General features: G+C 33.6%; 1 protein-coding gene across 1 annotated transcript in view; it reads left to right on the top strand.

Moving 5' to 3' along the window:
* The window catches only part of LOC149423502 (fatty acid hydroxylase domain-containing protein 2-like), a 589,487-nt gene that overhangs the window by 415,785 nt on the left and 154,946 nt on the right, over positions 1 to 18,756 (top strand). The window lies entirely within an intron of this gene.

The raw sequence follows: 18,756 nt of genomic DNA, 5'->3' as shown, positions 1-18,756 counted from the left end.
CTTTCCTAGAAAGCTTCCAGTGCTTGCGATACGGCGGCTTTTATTTTGAAATCATAGTATTTTGGGAATATCCTTTCATTCATCCGTTCATCCCCATTCATGCTGTTTGTGATTTGTGATGCCGCATATTCTTTCAAATGATGTCGGTCGGGAAAAAAACTGAAGTAGGTAGGTACTAAGTACCAATGTTTACGATTGCAATTGGACATCCCTTTTAAACTACTGGGTTTTCACACGAGTTGCTTTTCTTTTGATAGCTTTTTTTCTTATTTTGTTTGTATGAAAATAACTGTTTGAATGCAATAACGTTCTAGATAGTCCAGTGTATATAAACACAAGATAAAAACAGTTTTTTTAAAGTTACCTACCTGAAATGTAAATGAATGAGTTATAGTGACGTAGTATTACATTGATGGACATATATCTTATGAATATATCGTATTTTTGTTGCAATTTTAAAATAGTTCATATTTGAGGCACGTTCCAATGTCGAGATAGTCAAAATAGAAACATTGCTTAAAATGTCTTTAGTCGTGGTTGGTCACCAGAACTAAATAGTCAGGTCGTTCTCCACCATCTAATATTCTCATATATTCTCTAATCGGAGATGCCATAGTCTCACTAGGTCCCGACGGTGGAGAGAAGTTGGGACTCGTGTGCGGTATTCACATAAAAAATTAGCTGAAGGGTCCTCTTTTTGTATCAGCCGTGCTCGATCGACTGCTGAATGAAGGCTTCTAGAGCTACACGATTCTTACGCATTTAAATATTAGTTAGGTTTTGAAATTGCATCATGATTCGTAAATGTTTAAGCTATAAATTTATAGCTAAACACATGTGTTTAGATATTATTCTATAAATTATGATGGAAATGACGTTGCTATCTTAATTAAGCAGATTTATTCTTTATAAATCAGACATTACTAAATTAAAAGAATAATTCTTTAAAAAACAAAAACCAACTGATACTTCATGTAAACTGTACAAACCATTATTATCTAAATACATTGTAGTAAGATATTGAAATATTTTGAAATTTTGTAAATTGGCGTAAAAAATACGGTCGATAGTCGTTACAGTAATCCGAGTATGTGGGTAAGCCCGGTATGGCCGCCTCACACGGACCATTAGCTGCCCAGGGGATTTTTTCACAAGGGAAAATTACCTACCAAAGCGCGGGGTTTTTTTTTAAATGCCCATTTCTAGAAATTACAGGGGCGGATAAACTGAAGCCGCGCTCAGGGAGGCTATCGCCCAGGGTGAATTAATTACGCTTGGTGGAGTGCTACAAATATTTTTGTTTTTGTTGGTTGTTACTGATTAGGATTGAGAACCTACATTGAGAAACCTTTTTTACAACATATCGTAAATAAGCAAATAACTTTCTCAATTTCCTAACTGTTCACTTTTTTATGAATATTTAATTTAATTTAATATTTTTTTAACAAACAGTAAAAATAAGTAGGTAGCCGAAATCCCAAAAAGGAGCCTTGTTGAAAATGCTACCTAGCCATTAATTTTAAATACTTTGCAACAAACTATTCAACTCTCTTGTCTACTGTCCATTAAATAGAACTCAACTAACTTTGAATATAAATCCGATACCAAATATTGGATCATCAACCAAGACAAATTTAATATCAAATATTTTATTCAAACCAATTTATAAGTATGCATTTCCAATGGTAGGTACTGGTGGTTTTTTTAAAACTTAAACATAATACTTTGTTATTTGTATTTCTGTTTATACTGAGACTACCAGAGTTCCAGGTGAGACAAGCACAACACATGACCCCATGAAATTAAATTAATAAAGATGATTAATTTAAAAAAAGTTTTAAAAAAGTGGCACTGTAAAATAGTTCAAATTATAACCCACTTTAAAATAAAGCATTAGAAAAATAAAAATCAAGTGATTAACTAATAATAATAAAAAGATTATTGGTATAGCACCGTTTTAATAAAAAAATCACCCCGAGTGCGCTTAAATGATATATTTTATCTGAAATAATAATCTTACACTAGTTAAGATTACTAGTTAGTTTTAGATTAAAAAAATAGATCGTGATAATTCTAGTGAAAGGGTTTTAATGTGTACATTAACGTTGTTCATGGCACGGTATCTATTGATTTGAACATACATACCAACTTCTTGGTAGGCTTATGCCGAAAGAAGTTATTAGGGATGATAGTACAGCCTGCAGAATACACCCCGGTGGGAAGCAGACAAGTCCAAGGAATGTGGGATTACCCTGTTGTCCGATTGTAGGAATTATCATCATAGCATGTGCCCCTTGTGCTCCCGTGGGAATAAGCTGTTGTAAACCATTTCGTGTTATTTATTTACGTTGAAACTAACGATCTATAAATCTAACGCCTCGCTGTGAGTGAACAGGAGGTTATAACAGCGTGTAGTACTGAAACAAAGGTAGCAGCGAGGGTGGTATCTTTAATAGCTTGTGATTATAATAATTCAGAAGTTATTTCTATAAGGGAACCCCATTTAAAAATTATTGGTAAACCCCTGGCAGTTATATCTACCACGTAATTTTGAAGGGATTTATAGTTTATTCATAAAGTATGTAGTTTATTCTGAAAGCCAAAAAATATTTGATCTCCTTTTATTATATAAAATTGTTCATTCAAGGTTAGACTGCCCTGACACTATAAATTTGCTATCTTTACACATACCTCCAAAATATACTAGACGGAATATTTTATTCTACAACAATAACTTCGCTACAAATTCTGTGTTAGAGAGAATACATAGGTTGGGCAATGAACTAAGTGATGTCACTGACATATTTAATTTAAACTTCAATACATTTAAAGCCAAATTAGTCCACAACTTTTTAAATGTAAATAATGTATGAGAAATCATATTTATTTTATTTCGATTTTCTATTGTTTGTTTTATACTATTGTTAACAATGAAATTTGTAACTGTTATGTAGTTAAAAGCCCAATAGGGCATCAATAAATAAATAAATAACTAGCTGACGTATATCTGGAGTTGTTCGGGATTATGAATGGTTTGGAGAAAATTTTGAGGTTGTGAATTCTAGTGCACCTGAAAACTGGATTTATTTTTAAGGTGGAAACAATATTATTCTAAAGAGGTGAAAAAGCTAACTTTTGATAAGTTTTGTTTCGCTTTATCGTCCCATGTCTTCCTTGGGAGTCCCCAACTTCTTCTCCCATTCAAACCACTCGTAGATAAACTTGTAAGTGTATGTGTTATATAATATATATTCAGTGGGTACTGTAATAATGTCACGAAAGCATTTTGAATAAATGTTAAATTGCACAAACTTCTCTCCTCTTGAGATTCACTCGACCATAATATTGAACTAAATAAGAGTCGGAATAACATAAATTCGCAATACCGACAGTGAAACAAATGAATATATCTGGTAATATCTGCAAACCAGTGTGCAAGACATCGCGCAACTTTACCCACATTGTTCATATTCGCGTACAAAATTTTCACAATTTTTGTACAGAAAATATGCAAAATTGTTATTGACTCCTGATGTCTATTATCTCATAGAAGATAGCGCCTTCAATAAGGACTCCCGCCAAAAGTGAGCAGTGCGCAAAGCCTCGGGTTCCTATTGAGCCATTGTGAGTTCAATTCTCATTCACGGAATTTGTTTTCATTGAACCTGTCATTACTTGTATTGTCCAAAAAAACACCCTCAACGGAAATTACATTCCGAAGGAAATATCTCATAGGAAAGTATGCGAGACGGTTGGATTTTTCTTCAAAATAATGTCGTGCACGCTTCACAAGTGCCGTATCTACTCAATATTAGGGTGAGAAATAAATCATGAAAAATGAACTGGAACCACATAATAATAATAATACCTAGCTCTCTAATTAAAAATTTAGGCGTATTAGATTTATCAAAAAAATTATATATAAAGATGCAAAAGTCGGTCATTTTGAATACATGTAGGATAACAAAAGATTTTTTAAATATTTATGTTGAGGGATCAGTAGGATTTATAGGCCCTGTTAGAAGTTCTACCGAGTCGAACCCTCTGATACGAAAATATCTGGAGTCGGTGAATTATTTTCCCATTTGATCTCTGGTGAGTTGACGTGTTGTTCTTGTATTGTTTTGTATTTATTTTGCTTATATAATGCACTTACATAATGTTGATTGACTAGATGATCATTTGTGTAAAAGTGAGTGGAAGGGTTAAGTTTTTCCTTTGGGGAAGATTTAACCCGGACAACTAAATCGGAAGTTTTAAAAAAAAAATACTTGGATGACTTGTATAGCGCCGTTTTTGTGCAAAAACACCTCAAAGGCGCTGTACAAACTTATAATACATTTCTACAGTGATCTATGTTATTACTTAACTATTTATGGAGAAAATATACAGTACAATATTTACCGGTAGGTCACTTGAGATTAACACTTAATTAACATTGTCTAATTGTTTATTGGCGAAATTTAGATACAGGATTTAGGACTTAATTGAAAAATTGAATATAACTGGACTTTCTCTTAGGATTGGTATATCTAATTTAAGGGTACGACAGCTTAAAAAGGTAAGTTTTTAGTTTAGACCTGAATTCTGTTGGACTTGTTATGGATCTTAGTTCCGGGGGGAGTTTATTCCAAGCCTTCGGCCCAGATACTCCGAAAGCGTATCTGGGCCATATAGAGGTAATATAGAGGTTGATGGTTTATTGATATAAAAAGACACTTTACCACGTACCTATATGAAATCTGAGATGATTACAAAAATTCCATCTGACTGAATGTAGCCAAGTCTTGTTTTGACTCCCTTTAATCTGTCTGTAAATTGGTTTGCACGTTCCGTTTCCGCTTTCATAAATCTGCCATTTTCGTATTACTTTCAATATTACGGCTTAAAAATTTTTGGACAAAGAATGGTCATTGATAATGAAAAAGTGCAAAAGTCCGAAAATAGTTCTCTTTAACTATCAGTTAATCATCTACAGCACGGCCTGTATTCATAAAAATAGCGACGGGCAATGTCATCGCTGTTTTTGGCAGTGTATGTGATAAAAACAGATAAATAAAAATACTAGACACTATTTAGGCTGCAAAGCAATTTCATTAGAAACATTGTTTCATGTTTTCATTAAAAAGATGGATGCCAAGAATATGGGAAAAATTAGTTGCAATATGAAATTGTCAATTCTGAATTTGAAAAATGAGAACGAGTAATATGACGTTTAATAAATAGGTCCCAATGGTCAAGTTGGTTAAGACGCCTGTCCCGGTAAAACAAGACATATAGGGTTCGATTCCTATTTGTCCGTTATCTTTTTAAAATTTATTTGTATCTTGTAGTGTTTCATGTTTCATTTGGATTTAATAGTTTTATCTTCTTCTTCAATGATAGACACCTACCAATTTAATTATTTATATAGGTACACTTTTTTGGGTTTTGAACCAGCGATATCTGGATCAACGGTCCTACGATCCACCACGCAGATTTTTTACCATTTTGTTTTGTTATATCAAATAGATTAATTATTAGAATATTATGTTCCCCGGTCCCTCGGTCCCCTCGTGCTTGTTATAACCATGTTCGACTGTATATTATTTATGGAAATTTGATTAAATTTTTTATTCTGTTTTCTGGTTTGTAAAGCGTATTTGAAGTAATATATTATTTGACCCGAAGATGGCGCTATAGAAAACAACCAAACGATTTTTAAAAAAATCCGAAAGAAACACTTGATGTGCACATATTTGTGATCCTTTTTGTTTCCTATATCAACATAATCTCATCAAACACTTCAACAAGACAGAATTGTCCAAAGACGTCAAAATTTGATCCAAATTACACAAACATGTTGCGTTGTTCTCAAAATTTATGTAGGAATGTGGCTTCATTAAAGCTTGATTGAAATTTCTTCCGTCAAATACGTCAATACAGATTTGTTTGAGGTATTCCAGATAAAGTGTCCCGTACGGCGCACAATGAATGAGGTGTCCCACCTCAGTTGACGGTAAACTGTACAAAGACAAGTGGCCTTCCACATAAAATATCTACATAAATTAATCCCCGTTAGCATTCTGGAATAACAATTGTAATATGAGTGATGTACCTACGTGATTTATTCACTTGTTTCGCCAGGTACTGCGCTCATCGAGGAGTACCTCAACTAGGGCGACCATTTGTACAATACAAACGAAATACATTATTTAATATCTTAATTAACTATAATTTTAATTTTTTTTTTTTACATGGGTAACTCGATTAATTTGACAAACAATCGCGTAAGTACCTGCATAAATATGAATTATTCGGAGTGTCCGGTGATAAAGTGCACTAACTTCGGAAGGATACATGATGGTAGAAATAAGAAATAAAAAAATTTCGGAATTCCAACATTTTTTTTAATACTAAAATGTTTTTTCCATAGAAAATGAGAGATTTCCTTAAAACGTTGGAATTTGGAAAAAAGTTTTTTTTTCTACTTCTAAAATAATGTAGAATCACCCATCTGAAGGTAGTGCACTTTACCCCCGGACATCCTGTATTGTCTTTTTCTATGTCCCAGAACACTAAAATGTTGAGTAAAATTCCACTCACCGACATTTCACCAAAAAATCCCATTTACGCTTATAAATGAGAAATACAGTTTATTTCTTAAATGAAGTTTGAGCACTTGAACCTAAAATGAATACAAAAAAAATTAATTTAATAAAAAATACTCACTATATTATCGTTTGAGTGCTAAAAAACCCTTACATAACATTCAAATTCGTTCTTAGTCAAGTGTAGGTATGCTGTATTCTTTTCTTCTTCTTGAAATATATAATTTGGTATTTATTAATTATTATAATTTTGTATTTTTTTAATGGCATAGTGTGGTCACCTTCAGCAGCGAGTTCTCTTTATTCATTCATCTTACTGCTCCTGACACAGACTGAGCAAATATACCAGACATATGTTTAATAGGCACAGGAATGTCCCTGCCTCACTACGGGGCACATTACAGAACCTCCCCAAACTAGGGACAATTCACTAATTTCTATTATATTCGAAGCGCTTGGAAAAACACGAAGTTGAAAACATTTCGCAAAAATGCCAACGCAAACCCAACCTACGGTTCTCGAGAAAAAATGTAGGTGTCAAGATAGAAATTATGAAAAATAAATTTGGTAAAATCTACTACATTTTCTGGTATATTATGAAGAATGTACAGTACATAAAATCGCTCATGGATGGTTCCAATGATTTATCGAATTTTTTTAATTGTTTGATCGTCGATAAACGGAGAAAATGTTTTGATTTTAATGGTCGCGACACTCTCGGCGATAGAATAATGTATTTTCTAGAATAAGTGGATTCCCTCAGTAAATGTTGCTTTGTAAAGACGCGTCCCTGTTTGGCTAGGTCTGGGTAGAGGAATTTGAAATGTTTGCCATACGTTCCAGGAATCCTCCCCACAAATCGTGATAATAAAACCCTTCAACAAGCGCGTCGGCACGCAGGAAGGAACACACACTTCGCCCTTCATCTTCCCCACTCCTCGCTTCTGTCTCTCGTCTCTTCATTCTGCTTCTAGTTTCTTTATTCATCATCTTCTTTTCAGAAGTATAATTTTTATAGCATTTCTGGAAACGAACAAAAGTTTAAAAATATGTTTTACCAAGATTCGTATAATCACAAGTAATTCCAATATATCACAACACCGAGTAAAATCAGCAGTTAGCATCAAAAGAAGAGGTTTACAAATAGACTTTTGTTAGTACATTATTTCAATCATTCTAAAATTTACAAAACCTTCAATCTTTATTGTGAAAAATCAGCTCAAGGAGGCATTATAGTTCGTCAAATGACCACATTTATCTAAAGTATTTTGATTCCAAACTGGCTACCTTGAAACCTGTACCTTGTTTTATAATTTACTGTTTTATGTAAAACCTATAAGTTGGTATCAATATTTATAACGCAGCTTATAACATGGAATGAGGTGATAGATGGCAGGGGGCCCTGAGCCAAACGGCGCTTTATATATTTTTCCCATTTAAATCTTGACCTCCGAAAGTCCTTCTCACATTTCGTAGACAAGCGAGTTCGCTTCAATGATTTCCCAACCAGAATCATAAAGGATTATTGTGTGTGTACTTACTTACTGAATATTTCTATAAGAATCAACATTCACATTTATTGTACAAATAAGATGTGAATTCCTCAGATAATTTCCAGTACAATAAAAGATACACGTTGTGTTCACACAGACGCTTTAACCTCTTAGTTAATAAATCAAATATTTATTCGTAGGTACCGACAAAAGTAGTTGAAAGCAAATAGCAAGCGGTTCACATATGGATAATAAGACCAAACCTTCTGACTTTACAGTGTCCTCTTCCTAGAATTCCCCCCGGCAGAGAACCAAAGCCTTTAGACTTTGCTATTGTAAATAAAAATTACTTCTGATGTACAGCATCAATATCCGCTCCTAGAGTAGTACCTAGATAAGACTCATAAATTGATAGCATTGTTAACGAATAGGTCCTAAATTATTGTTCCTAGCTGTGACTATAGTTTTCATTGATTTCGTATTGTATTGCTCAGAAAAAGAGGTCAAAGGCTTCAAACAGGCTGACCACATCACATTTGTTTTTATTTATTTAATTGTATTGTGTTTAGTAATTTTCAAAATTGAATGTGTTTTTATAAAATTCAGAAAAGCCATAAAGTACCAACCGTAATGTAATACTTTTGCAGAAAATTGTTTTAGTTGACAATTTCAAAATTGTGAGTGATTGGTCGAGATTTCAGGCATTACCCATTATTGACCAGTCGTAATCGCTCTATATATGTACATATTAGTTATCATTATATATCATTATTGTATCAATAATAAAAAGTATAGTTGCTTTCCGAATAGTGGGAGCCGCCAAGAATCACAAAGAAAGAGAAATGAAATATTGACAAGCAATCAATAAAACTGTCATTTTCCAATTAAATTGTTCATTGATAAGGTCATAAAGCTCTTGAAAAGAAAACTGTCAATATCCATAAATATACAAATAAAAAAAACCAGACCCACATACGCCTCATTTAAACCACTTTCATAATGCCATAAATCGTTCAGATATGTTTCCCTGTGAAAAACGAATTCAATTAAATTCATTCACGTTCTTGAGTTTGATTACATCCTGGACGATTCTCGAGATAAATAATATTATATTTCTTGGATTACACGTGTGAAATATTTTTATTTTGTTATCATCGTTTACATGGATCCCTGGCAGCTGGCAAACACGATGATTTACGATGGTGTTAGGTAGTAAACATTTTTCTCAGATATCTTTACCGCCTCGGTATGATAGTCCTCAATAATTTTATCTTAAAATAATGTCGTACCTTAAATTTTGTTACGATAGAAGGAAGAAGATTGTAAATATTCGGCGCCTAAAGTCTAGGTTGCCACTATCAGTTTTCTGACGTTTTAGCTGACCCCGGTACAGGTCCTACCCTAAGGCGGTAGCTTTGAGGATGGAAAGGTCTAATGAAAAGCATTAAACATTGGTAATTTATGGAAAAAAGGAGACATAAAATTGGCTTTAGTACTAATTTAATTGCAATGTCGAATAATTTACACAAAATGAAACTCCACTCTTTGTTAGAACTGAACGCGGTTGACGCAAATAAAAAAATGTCCAAATAAGCTAAGTTAGCGTTCCACGATGGAGTGCTGAGACCTACCCCGATGTACAGCAGTGAGGTATGGAACTGACAGCGGAAGGAAGAAAGTAGAAATGAGATCCCTGGGGCGTATGTGTGGTAAAACAATGTATGATCGTGTAAGAAATTTGGACATCTTCATAGAAAGCTTAATGAGCAAGATTTATAAGGGGAAGCTTGTCTCCTTCCCTGTCATGGTGAGAAATATGAAAAGAGAACATCACGCTTTAATTTAAAATGTAAAAGTTTACCATAGAAGAATTAAAATTTAAAAGCATAAAAGAATTCAAATGTAAAATCTAACCATAGAAAATATAAAATGAACACCTCCATGAAACCAAAGATTCCGACCGCAATTTGAAAAAAATTATGACACTTTTATATGAAAATTATTTCTTTTTATTTGAAACGACAAAAAGTGAAGTGACAGTAATTTTTATAATGCACTCGTTTAATGAATTGTGAGTTGTTTCATTTTCAGTAATTTTAGTTCAGTTTTTAGACGAAAACATGTGACGTGAGCCATTTTCCCATTTTGTTTGTTATGTTTGCAATCAAAATTTTAATATGTATTTAACAAACTAACTTTTTGTTTATAACAAGGCTGCCCAACCCCAGGCCCGCGGGCCACAATGTGGCCCGCGAACGAATTATAAGTGGCCCGCGTGAACCATTTTCAAAAAACCCGCCAATCCGCCAATTTGAAAAAGTGTCGCGGGCCCGCGGTAAAACAAACATTGCAGCTTGCGCGCGGTCACCAGTGTTGCCAACGAAGGCGATTTATCGCTATTTAGGCTACCCAGAACGAGAATCAGCGACGAAAAAATCCAACCTGTTGAACTTAATTTTTAAACAAAAATACACCGGTTTTTGATATAATATTTTTCGCGTCTGAAATGGAATCTTATAGCCACCCCCCCCCCCCCATGGAATTCGAAAAATTGTTGTGGGGAATCACATATGATGCTTTTGGGTGCGCGGAATATTTTTTCTCAGCGAAGTTCCGTAACAACCCCCCCCCCCATGGATTTCAAATATTTTGTGGGGAGCACTGATTTTTGAATTTTTTTTTGGGGAATTATGTTTTATAGAAATTCTCTAACAACCCCCCCCCCCCATGGAAATAGGAACCGTCAGGTATTCAGTGGCCGTGGCCCGCCAGTGATTCAAAATCGTCAATTTGGCCCAACTGTTAAAAAGGTTGGGCAGCCTTGGTTTATAACAATCAAATTTGAAAGCGAATCCATCACCTTAAAAAACAGTTTTTAGTTTTCGGATACTTTAAACAATATTCCATTCTTTCCATTCCGAGCTTAAGAGAGTTAGCCACCGAAGTTTTCTATGTAATTGGATTAAATAACAAACTAAAAAGTTTATTCAAGCTTCTTGACGGCCTTCGTAGTCGAGGGGTAAGGTTCTCGACTAGCAACCGAAGGTATTGTTTATTTTATACAGTTTATTAATTTAAAATAATATATAGTATATTTGCGCCACGTTCCAGAATGAAAAATACTCTAAGTATTTTTTCCCTGGTGTGAGAAAACCATTCAGAACTGAAACGTTGCTCGAAATAGCTTTGTCCGTGTTTGGTGACCGTATCTATATAGTCAGATATTCCACTATTCCGTGTCCTTCCTCTCTTCACTACCTTCAACATCACAACAATCCCCAAAATTGGGATACCATTGTCTCACAAGCTCCAGAGTGTTGGGACTCTAGTGTGGTATTTATATTTAAAACAATGGAAACTGTTGAAATCGCATTGAATGCCAATTATTAGAATTTTGCATAACCCTCACAATCTTCATGATAAAGATTCGTCATTTCTTGATTATTCATACAAATGTACTAAAGTTCCGTATTTTATTATGTTTGACTTACTTTGATTTAATCGGATAATTGATATTTTATAAACGCTGTCTCACAACTTCCACCTTACTTGTAATGTAATCTCATTTACCACGGAATGAAGAGTGAGAATATTATATTTTGTAAAGTGATCATTTTAACAACTTACTTTTTTTTATTTATTTTTTTATATTAACTCCACACAGGAGGCCCTGAAGAAAATAATTTCCCTCAGGGCCTATGTCATCTTTGGGGATGCTGTGTGGAGGGTCTTTTTGTGGAGAGGAAGGAGTGAACATGGGTCTTGAAGAGTCCCATGTTGTAGGAGGGAGGAAACACAGAGGCCGGCAGTTCGTTCCACAGCCGAGCTGTTGAACTTAAGAACGAATCGTAGAAGCGACCCGTTCTCATGTGACAAATGTCAACTGTGTACAAATGTTGGGCGCGCGTTTGGCGTGTATCCCGACTACGCACAGGTGTTGAAGGGATCAATGACGCTAGTTCCTCAGAGCATCTTCCATTGTAATACCGATAGAAAAAGGACAGCATACCTACCTGACGCCTGTGCTCTAAAGATTGCAGTCCGTTTGTTAAGATTGGGGAATCTATCAAACGGACCGCCCGGTTTTGCACAGAGACAAGGATTTTTTTCAGGTATTTAGGGGCTCCGGACCAGAGATGGCTGCCAAATTCGACAGTAGGGCGCACTTGCGATTTGTACAGGGTCAGCAGTTGTGTACTATTAAAGTATCTGCGGGCCCTGTACAGTACCGCAATTATGACTGAACCGCAATTATTTCATTAGAATCGAAAGAAGTCTAGTAATCCCTCACTGGCAAAGAAGTATAACATGTTACGCCAAGGTTTTAAATGTATGTTACAAGTAGTTATCAATCTGTTACAAGCCAAATGTTACAATCTCTTACAAAGTAGATTTTCTAATTATTCTCCGCGGGGAGTCCGACGGAGCCATCTAGAATCTAGAACTTGTGTTTTATTAAGTAGATTTATACGGTCGATATGTGTGTTTGTTCTCGCGTTCCCGCATTCCAGAACAAATGCTTGCCGGAACAGAGCAAACAGCGGGATGTAGAGAAGCGTTGTTCCATGCACACATTCGGGGCAGAGCAAATAACAGGGCGGCAATTGTACTCCATACCGGGCGGCACCTAAGGGTTGAAGAGTCCGATAAGATTAACTAGGAGGCATTGGTGGCCAACCATAACGAATAATGCTAGAAAAGTCAGTAAAAGCATTGCAGTTGTTGTGTGAGCAGTATTTCTGATATGGGTAGTTTAAGGCGATGCCATACGTAGTAAGGCAAAATCATGTGTTTTTGGTTTGAAAATTTCGAAGAGTCGCCTAGAAATGTTTCAGATGCTTTAATTAAATACTGCGAGTAGAAAACATCTTGACCTTTGAAATAATCGAGTATTTTTTTTTATATATAAGTCTTTTAGGAAAAAAATAATGTATTGGCCTATGAAAACTGCTTTAAAGTTCAAAATCTCCTACTTACGAATCCATTTTCGGTTACGATTTTATTGTATAATGTGGCAAATTAAGTTATTTATAAAATGATCGGAAAAAAATTAAATATTTATGCCTGAACATCCACAAAATAAAATTAAAGGCACTTTTTGGCCATGTTTTTTTCTTGCATAAATTAAAACAGGCGGATGGTGTTAAGCGGGAATTTAAACCTTATCGCCATCTACGTAAGGGTTGTTATTGATAGTGGCTCAATTTAAAATATTACACGACGTAGTGCATCGCCTTGAGATAAAGACCGGATGCGCGAAGAAAATAGTATAAGGTGAAAATGTGAAGCGAAAGTGAAAGGTAGAAGTCAGGGACGCATAATGGCACAAACAAGTAATACCGATTTAAAGAGTGTATGCCAAGCCAGAATTGTATGGCGGTCCATACCACCTCTGGTTAGTTAGTTAACTAAGAGAAAGAGATTTAAAAATATTGAAAAATTCAGTTTCAAAACTCTAATTTAGTCCTGCCGCTGAGCGATCCGTTGTAGTCTATCTTTCTATTTCAAAGGCATTTAGAAGAAAGGAGAGCTGTTAGTGGCAGGAAAGTATTCAAATTTCACAACAGTATTAAAGGTTTTGACAATAGGAGGGCTTCAATTGGTTTGAAACTCATTATTCATAACAAGTTTTGAAATTTCACAATGGGTAGCGCCATCGTATTGACAAATAAGCTTTTGAGGATTATGCATACTAACACCCCACTGCGCTTTGACTAGTTAACAAATCGTGTTCCTTAACACTTCTAGACTGAAAAATAAAGACATTCGTATGTTTGCCAAAATAAAGAATAATTCATTTTCTTTTGTTTGCTTCCAGTTCGTTAAATTCTATCTACTATGTCCTTCACTTGGGTTTGTTCAACTCTACGTATAAGTCATGGGAGTTAATTTAAAGAACACGAAGGCGATTTTGCTGTTCAATAAGCGTAAGGTACTAGATCGGCATGTTTATTATTATCTACGCTTCTCGATAAAGGTGTTAGCCAAGAATGTCAAGGACAACCGAGAAAAAATATAAATCGGTATAAGATCAATATTTTCTTAAATACTTTGTGATATCCTAAAATAGCTCACGAATTCATTAATAAAATATTACCTAGTCAAAAGAAGTGTTTGATAAAAAACGCTACACTGTGAAAATAGGAAATTCTATTACAATAAAGGGCGTTGAATAAATTATTAAATATTGTAAGGGCCTTAATAATTATCTTGATTTAAATTATAACAACCGTAAATGCAAAATTGAAAACACTTCTTTTTTCTTATCGAACAACAATTACAATCGCAACATGGTGGGACCTTTTTTTTAAATTTTACTTGACTTGATTTTTTTTCATTTCATTTGACTTTATGAGTTTTTAATTGCCATTTGAGATTATTAAATTAAACTTTACAGAATTTCCAGACTGACAAAGTTGCACAATTTTCATGTCGCCTCTTTTCATGACAGCCTAGGAGTTATTTTTGAAACAAATTTTCTGTTTTATTGTTCTAGCTGACTTGTAACTGCCGTTGCTTGGGATGGTTTGAAAAAAACACTTTTTTCGTTCATCACTTACGTCTCATTTTACTACAAATAATTGTTTGATTCATGTCTTCCTCGGGCATCCCTGACTGTTTATACTATTCACTTCATGTAGTCTCATGAATCCCACATTGTTACTGTTAAAAACTCTACATTATGTGGACAGTTCAGAGATAATGCGTTAAGCCTTTCTCGAATGTCCCCGACTCCTTCTACCATTCAAAATACTTTCTAAACACTCCTGGCGCTTATAAGAACAAGCTGTGAAGTTTTCCGCGAAATCGGTATTAATGATGCATGGATTCCCCAAAAAATATCTATCCGGCAGTCACGAGAATTTTGTATTCGATTTTGTGATATTATTTAACATATTTTCTACCCCTTAATCCGGTTACAGACTTTATTTGTCGGTCCATTCACAGGTAATAAGCGAAGGAAGGGTTGCCGGCTCTCTTCTCATCTCCCGGGTCGCGTGACGCCCTACTTACTAGGGCTATGTTTTATTCTAACCTCAAATTCCGCAGCACCTCCCACTCGCCGCAGGCTACCGATTCGGCCGACGGACGGACGGGTCAAATCACCATATTCCGAGGAGACAAATTTAAATTAACGACATGGAATACTTGGCAATTTTGTGGCGCCCATAATTTTGTGAAAATAATTTAGTTTATAATTTATTTATTTTTAATTTCAGGGTTTGATTTTTGTTGAATAATTCATGGATGATTACACAAGAAATGCACAATAATATTATATTATTTACAATTGGATAAAATATTTGAATGGTCTTACCGAAGAAGTGAAAAAATTACTAAATAAGTATTATTAGGAAAAAAATACATCGTTATATCAATTTGTCAACAAAAAGCCGTAATCGTGATTGAAACAATTCTTATATTTTATTATTGATCCTAGTATCTACCTACTAAATCTCGGCGTGCGCAAGTAAATTTAATTTACTTTTTTTTGTGTTGTTTCAAGATTTACTAATTGGAAATAATATTTAGAGTATTTGCGGCACGTCCCAGAGTAGAAAATACTCTCAGTATCGCCCTGGTGTAGACCATTGAATAAGAATTGAAACGTTGCTTGAAATGGCTTTGGCCGTGTTTGATGACCAGATCTGTATAGCCAGGTGTTTCTCCACCTTCCTCTACCCCATCTTAAACCCCCCTTCCATTGGAGATACCCTAGTCTCACTTGCTCCAGATGGTTGTGAGCAATTGTACGCCCAAGGAAGCCATGGCACGATCATGTGAATCAGACAATGTATAAATGTTAATAAAAGTTAATGTTAATATTAATGTTAATGTTAATAAATGTATTAACATTAAATAAATAGGATTTAAAAAAAAAAATTATTTGAGGACCCCAGTAACCAAGGTAAACAACAATATTTGACATTCATTTGAAAAAAATAAAAATATATTTTTATGTTGATAACGTTTTTCTGGAATATAATATATCATAGATTCGTAATGTTGAAAGGTAGTTGAATTAGAAATTATAGATTTGTTATGTCGAAAGGTAGTTTGATTAGAATATTTAATTTGGTCACATTGAAAATTATTTATTGATTTGGTTACTGGAATGTAGTAGTAAAGATACAATCATCTCCAAGTTGTTTTGCAAAATGACAACAATGTCATTTGCAACCAACGTAGATGAACAGGGGATTATTATGTCATCTGTACAGATGAACATGGATAGTCTAAGACCCCAAAAAACAAAAGCAGGTATTCCTAGACAGCGTATGAAATGGACGAACGATGTCAATATGTTCATTGTTCGTTCATATTTTTATGTAACCAAAGTAGAAACAGATATGTTGTTATATAGGAAAAAATTACATTTACTTTTCTCACAAAATTATCCGATTGCCCAAGTAAGCGAACAAAGATTAGCAGACCAAAAGCGAGCTATTTTCAAAAATAATTTAATTTCTGTAGTCACATTAGAACAGATTAAAAGAGAAGTAGCAGATAGATTGCAAAGGGGAAATAATTTAGAACAAATTAACACAAGTAACAATGTCATATCAGATGCATTGAATGTAGATAGTTTGGATAATATTCTAGTCGAAATGTCCAATGATATTACAGTAGATTCAAATAACTTAGTCGTTATTTATAATCTTAGGGAAATCAACATTGCAAATTTAAACTTTGTTGATGAAAATGTAGTAGAATTAGCTAACTTACTTCATAATAATATAAACAGATATATAGATGTAGAGCCAACAGTTAGACCAAAATTACCGAAATTGCATACGTCAAAGAAATTATCTAAATTAATTTTTGAATTAAATAACATAATTTTACCAAAAATCATATTTGACGAAATTAGTTTTTTAGATCTTCATACAATAGTATACGCTAGTGCGATTACTGTTTGTAATAAGTTAGGAATTAAATTATCATCCTCTGACGATAGATCATATAGTTATAGTAAACCAGAATGGCAGATCAGATTAGAAAATGATGTAGTATTTTTAAGAAGTAACATAGCTAGAGTAATAGAATATAAAAATGGAAATAGAAGTAGGAAAATTTTGAGACATGTAGATGAAATTTGTAGAAAATTTGGTTATAACATTGATAGTCATAATAATGAAAATATAATCAATGATTTATTGGATTTATTAAAACAAAAATTAGGCGTAAAAGCTAGTAGATTAAAAAGATATAATTATACGTATAATAAAAAAAATAATAATAGATTATTTCAGAAAAATGAAAAAATATTTTATTCCAAACTTGACGATAAACAAAATATTATTTCGAATAATAATATTCCGTTACCATCTGAATCAGATATGCGCGATTTTTGGACTAAAATTTGGAGTAAAGATATAAAACATAACGAGTCAACTCCATGGATAGAAAATGAAGAACTCAATTTTTCAGGTATTGAACAAATGAGTTTTTCTAATATATCGGTTGAATTGTTAACCAAAATTATTAAAAATACTCATAATTGGAAAGCCACGGGTTGCGATTGGATACATAATTTTTGGTACAAACGTCTGACTACTTTACATCCTCTTTTGGCAAAAAATCTTTCAAAATTTGTCAGTCAACCTCAAAATTTTCCAAATTTTCTAACTAAGGGTATTACTTATATGTTACCCAAAAGCGAAAATATTAATAATCCTTCTCAGTACAGACCCATTACATGTTTACCGACAATATACAAAATTTTAACCTCTTGTTTAACAGATTTAATATATACTCATTTAGATGAAAAAAATATTTTATCTGAACAACAAAAAGGTTGTCGCAGAAAACATATGGGATGTAAAGAACAATTAGTTATCGATTCTGTAATTCTAAAACAGATTCAAACTCGAAAACGTAATTTACATACTTGCTATATAGACTACCAAAAGGCTTTCGATAGTGTCCCGCACTCGTGGCTGATCAAAGTATTAAAAATATATAAAATTAACCCCATTATTATTAGCTTTTTGGAAAATATTATGTCCTTTTGGAATACCAATTTACTTATCAATTTAAAAGGTAAGAAAATAGTAATACCGGGCATTTCAATTAAAAGAGGGATTTTTCAAGGAGACTCATTGAGTCCTCTTTGGTTTTGCTTAGCATTGAATCCTCTATCTAAAATGTTAATTAAAAGCAAGTTTGGAATAAAAGTTAAGGGTAATACAAGGGAGAGTAGTACAATTTCGCATTTATTATTTATGGATGATATAAAATTATTTTCGAATTCTGAACAAAATTTAGAGAAAATGATCGAGGTAGTTAAAAACTTTTCAGATGATATCAAAATGACATTTGGTTTAGATAAATGTAGAACGATCCATATAGAGAAAGGCAAAATTGTAGATGGGGACGAGAGTATATTTAGAAATTTCCAAATTACTAGTATGAAAAGGGATGAGGTTTATAAGTATTTAGGATACCCACAATCAAATAGATTAGACCATAGTAGTATTAAAAATGATATTAGGATTAAATTTCAAACTAGGATAAGGAAAATTTTAAAATGCAATCTATCTGCTAAAAATTTAGTAAAAGCAATAAATACTTGGGCAATACCTCTATTAACGTACTCATTTGGCATAATTAAATGGTCTAATACAGATTTAGATAACTTAGAAAGATTAATTAGAACTACGCTAACAAAG

This window comes from Hesperophylax consimilis, chromosome 5 (genome assembly GCF_061612785.1).
Source record: "Hesperophylax consimilis isolate HC1 chromosome 5, BYU_Hcon_1.0, whole genome shotgun sequence".
In the NCBI taxonomy this organism is placed as follows: Eukaryota; Metazoa; Arthropoda; class Insecta; order Trichoptera; family Limnephilidae; genus Hesperophylax; species Hesperophylax consimilis.
The sequence above is the reverse complement of the archived record's forward strand: the minus strand, read 5'-3'. Positions and strand labels throughout refer to the sequence as shown.